Here is a 5,634-nt window from a genome sequence, read left to right on the forward strand (position 1 = left end):
AATTTCTCTAAATAGAGAGTCTCTGTTCAATGTGCGTGAGATGGCTTGTTTTTTTAACTGCTGGCTCAAGAGCTACATTTCAATCACAAACAGGAAACAACACCGTTAAAAGGCTGTTGTGAGAGAGGAGCTTTTTCATGCTGTATAATCACAACAAAATACAACATACAGGCCATTGTAAGTATTGTCATTATTCATGTGCACAAGTTAGAAATTTAAAGTTTCAGAAACTTTCATACAGCATTGACAAAGTTAAGAGTTCAAAACTCAATTCACAACAATCTAATATAAGCACTTCTGAAAAAAGGGGTCATAAAAAATACTTCTGATTACCACAGAGACACTGACGCTTACAAATTGTATTAAAGACAAAAGATAAAGTTAAGTGTATAAAAGAATTTTGTAATAATTAATTAAGGTATTGGTGTATACAAAACTTCAGCCAGTGTCCAATCACTTTGTCCCATTTTACCCTGGAAATCCAGAAAAAAAAGAGAACGTGATAGTTTTATGCGGTAATTACAAACTACTAACAAACAAACTATATTTAATGAGAGATTCTGACCTGAACAATATGAATCCAGTCCTGGTTCAGGTTATTAGTTCTTCCACAACCTTTAAATAAGAAAAGAATTATACCAAAACATATTATTGAACAAAATCTTGGTAGAAATGCTCAAGTAAAATCCACCTTTCCACAGTCCTGCTCTTCTCCAACACACATAGACACTTGACAGCAGTAAGAGTAGCAGAAGCAAGCAGACGACAGGCAGCCACGGGATGACACTGATGGTCACTGGATCATTACTGCTAGTATCTGTATCCTGATCGACATCTTCAGTGCTCACTTCTACACACAACAACAACACAGAAAAATACAGATTTCTACTTTAGTATTAGTGTTGATTCATAGGAAGCAAAATAAAGATAGTGGTAACATTTTTTCCTCTTGTTTTAGCTCAAAAATAACAATTAAATGGCAATTAAATTAAAAAAAGAAATTAGGAATGAATTTAATAGAAGAATATGAAAAAAACGACCTTCATTGTCCAGTTTTGTGCAGTGAGTTTGCTCAATCATATAGTCAATGCAGCAGTGGAGCATGAGATCAGTGTCAGTGATGTTCATCAGAAGCAGAGAGTGAGTGTTTGTGGATGAACTGAGAGCTTTTATCCGACCTGCATAACTGGGGTGAATATAGCTCTGGTTTAGAGTCTGGACCATAACCATATTCTAGTCTCAGAATTCTAACAAATGTTTGGTTTCCATTTGTAATAATCCAGGTAATCTCTTTATCATCTTTAATGCTACAGGGAAGTGTTGTGTTTCCTCTTGGATGAACTTTAACTGAGGCTCCTTCAATGAGAATCATCAATACAACAGTGAAACCTAAACAAAGTAATACAACAAAAAACATTGCAACGTAAATTTGCAATCGATGCATATATTTGAACATGACCATCTACTCTAATCTATTATAATATTAATATCATAAAATATACACTGTAAACAATGCACTTCATGTGGTAACATCCAAATTAAAAATATTATTTAATTTGACTGAATCAGCCTGACTAGATTAACAAAACTCAGGTTAGATCAAGTAGAAATAACTTCTTACCATAACAACTACATGAATACATTTTTACAGTGTTGGTCTTTATGAAGTCATCATAGTGTTGCCATTCAATTGTATCCCTATACAGCATACTTACATATTAAAACGTTGATCATTGTTTTTTCTTTATGTTTCTTTTTCCATCTCAAATGGATACTAGGGCCAGGGGATGCTGTGGCTGCCCTGCTACTGCTTGTCTAGAGGAAGTGTTTCGTTGAGGCGGTGCTCAGCAGAGTTCAACAAAAAGTTCATTGCTTCACGTTACCTATGTTATCCAATTCTGATTTATTAAAAGCTAAATAAAACAATACAATAGAATTTAAACTGTGCAAACTTTATCAGTTATTTACATACTAATTTAATTATGAACTGTATTTTTTGAATCTGTATTTATTATGAACTGTAGATGTCAGAACTGTAATATTTTAAGCTAAAATGTCAAATGTGGCATCTAGCTCAATAGTAGCTGTCACAATACTGCACGTGTTGCGGCCATGCACTGTTTGTAGCAGGACTTTTATACAGGACACTGGTTTTGATGACACAACTTGTGTTTAACAATTCCAGTAGGGGGCGCTGAGTAAACTGACATGCAGATCTGTACAGTAATAAGTTTACGTTATATATTACTCCTGTGAGGGCCAAAAGAGGGAGACAGAGAACAGAGTATAAGGTCATAGACAAGCATTTTCCTAAATTGAGAGAGAAAAGTGGAGGCTTCTTGTGAGCATCTTGCTGTTCTCCATTGCTTTTCTTCCTTAGATCAGCAGCTTAAAAAATATGTTCCAAAAACAGAACAATAACTATTTCTTCTGGCTTGAGTAAGTCTTGTCTCCTGAACTTTTATACCATTCATGTCTGCCTCTCGTGCCTTGAAGAATAATGGAGACAGCTAATTACACAACAGTGGCCATAAGCCAGGAACTTAATAAATAAATAAATAAAATGTCCTTGTTGTGTCATTAATCTATGTGGTGAAATAGAGGGTTGTTTTTCTTGGCACTGTAGAATTACAAACCATCACTTATGGATTATTACACCCGCAAATCCAATATAATCTATCAGTTTCATTGCTCTAGTTCATGTGCGTGCACCAAAGCTCCTAATCCATGTTGAGTGCCCAGTGTTGAGCATTTAAGGAACATCAACTGCCCATTTTCTCTGTACCACATGGATATTTTGGACCTGTCCCTGGAGACGGAGCTCAGAGTGTTCTTTTTTCCTGGTCAGAAAATTCATTTTTCAACGTGTGTAAACCCTCCATCTGCTGCCTGCCTGGCTTAAACACTGCTCTGTCCATCTGAGCCAGTGGAAGTGTTTGACTCCATCACCTCACTGTAGCAGTGCCACAAACATCTGACACATACATAAATTCAGCATCACCTGGTGTTGTTCTGGTTGTATATTTTAAAATATATATGACACATACATATTTTTTGGATATGTACCAAAATAATACTCTCTCTCCCCTTTTTTTTTTTTTTTTTTTTATATTTAATGCCCCTTTTGAATGTTAGAGTAGCTAACACGTTTTCCACAAAACTATTACGCAACACAACACTGATAACAATAAATGTTTGAGCTTGAGTGGCAAATCAGCAAATTAGAATCGTTTCTGAAGGATCATGTGACACTAGACTGGAAAAATTACTGATATATATATATAGTAGCAGTGCCACAAACATCTGACACATACATAAATTCAGCATCACCTGGTGTTGTTCTGGTTGTATATTTTAAAATATATATGACACATACATATTTTTTGGATATGTACCAAAATAATACTCTCTCTCCCCTTTTTTTTTTTTTTTTTTGCATATTTAATGCCATGTTTTTGGATATGTACCAAGGCAATACCACATTTTTGGACATGTACTATGTAATACCATGGTTTTTGTGTAAGAATCAAGATAATACCATGCTTTTTGAACATTTACCATGTTAATACTGTCATTTTTAGATATGTATCAAGATAATGCCATATTTTTATATGTTCCAAGCTAATACCACAAATTTTGGGCATTTACAATAATATAATGGTACTATATTCTTTACAGTACCTTTGAGAACAATGTAAAACACAGCATCATTGTCAAACCAATTAACTAATGCTGCTCATTTGAGAAAAATATGACAAAAATAGGTAGCAGTTAATGTATTGCCATGTTTTTGGACACATACCAGGGTAATATTATGGTTTTTGGACTTGGTACTATGGTAATACTGTAGTTTTTGTATATGTACCAAGATAATACCACAAATTCCGGTTGTTTTCCATGGTAATGCAGCGGCATTCTTTAAGTACCATGTAAAAACATAGCATAGAAATATGGTAGTCACTCTGTACCACAGTATACTGTATATCAAGGTATCATAGTATTACCGTTGGATATTATCATGGTACCCAACCCAGCATTTTTGAATGGGTAAACAAATGCCATATCCCCAGTTATAAATATGTACATGTTTGCTGAAAATGTTTGTTGGTTTTGGATTTGACTTTTTTGGGGCATCAATATCAACATATACACTCCTGACTGACCTGGGCACGTACGTCCACTCAGAAAAGAACAAGCTCTCAGTGAGAGGTTTCTGTTACAGCAGGAGATATCGATGAGGCCAGAGGAAAACGGGACAGTTAATGGTGTACGCTCGTCCTGACTGATGAACACAAGGAACGTCTCACTGTGCGTTAACATTGACAAACAGAGGACTAACTGATAAGTACAGCTGTTCCTAATGGACAACATATTTTCAAAGACTCCCAGACACTGTGTGTGTGAACAGGGGTCATAGCATCCCAAACGGCCATTTCTATCCCTCTAAAGCACATGCCACCCAGCTACAAAAACCAGTAAGTAAGTAAGTTAGTCAGTGTACATTTGAAATGCCGGTCTGTTTCCATCCGATGCAGGGATTCTGAAAGCAGATTCGCAGTTCCCAAGAGTATAGTGTGTGGAGGTTTCCACTTCGCTGGCTTATGAGCACACGGTTCTAGCCACTCACTGGTCACCACATCCACAGGCCTCTTGTCACAGGATTGGATACATGTCATTTCGGCCTAATACCCATGTCAAATGATTTAGCTGAGGCACAGAGGTCAACAGCACTGATAAGTCAGGATGAATCATGATGGATCATTGCCAAAGTGAAGCATCTGGAGATTCTTCGGGTGAAGGGATAGGGCACAGGTGCTAATTAGCAAGTCAGACATTTGAGATTGTCTAATGTAGGCAAATAAGTTTTAGTTTATTAATTTTCTTGAAGTTGTGACAAGAATACATTAGCACAACTTTTTTTTTTTAAATCCCTTGACAAAATTGTGTCTCTCAACAAGAAAATATGGGTTGTGCATGCACTTACTGCCACAATGTAGTTTGGTGTGTGCCAGGAATTGCAATGCAATTGCTAAGGTATTCTGAGTGTTTTAACTGGGTGTTCCAGTCCATCAATTAAAGGGTTAGTTCACCCCAAAATGAAAATTCTGTCATTAATTACTCACCCTCATGTTGTTCCAAACCCGTAAGACCTTCGTTCATCTTGAGAACACAAATTAAAATATTTTTGATGGAATCGGAGAGCTCTCTGACCCTGCATAGACAGCAACGCAACTGAAATGTTCCCAGGTCCAGAAACATTTAAGGACATCGGTAAAACAGTCCATGTGACATCAGTGGCTTAACTTCAATTTTGCGAAGCTACGAGAATACTTTTTGTGCGCAAAGAAAACAAAAATAACATAATTTATTCAACAATTCTTCTCCCCCGAGTTACCGTCTTCCGCCATTTTAACGCATACGCACGCTTTCCCCTAAGCGTAAACGACACTGATTATGCAGATTACGTTCATGCGCGCGCTTTCTCCTCCGAACGTAAATAACGCTGATTACGTCGAATACGTTCTTGGATACTCTCCAAAATGGCGGAAGATGGTAACTCGGTGGAGAAGAATTGTTGAATAAATTATGTTATTTTTGTTTTCTTTGCGCACAAAAAGTATTCTCGTAGCTTCA

At 36.5% G+C, this 5,634-nt stretch overlaps 1 pseudogene; it reads right to left on the reverse strand.

The window, feature by feature from the left end:
• Positions 1 to 413: 413 nt before the first annotated feature.
• The window catches only part of LOC107656836 (uncharacterized), a 6,351-nt pseudogene continuing 1,130 nt past the window's right edge, over positions 414 to 5,634 (reverse strand).

This window comes from Sinocyclocheilus anshuiensis, unplaced genomic scaffold, assembly GCF_001515605.1.
Source record: "Sinocyclocheilus anshuiensis isolate Anshui unplaced genomic scaffold, SAMN03320099.WGS_v1.1 scaffold5812, whole genome shotgun sequence".
Classification (NCBI taxonomy): domain Eukaryota; kingdom Metazoa; phylum Chordata; class Actinopteri; order Cypriniformes; family Cyprinidae; genus Sinocyclocheilus; species Sinocyclocheilus anshuiensis.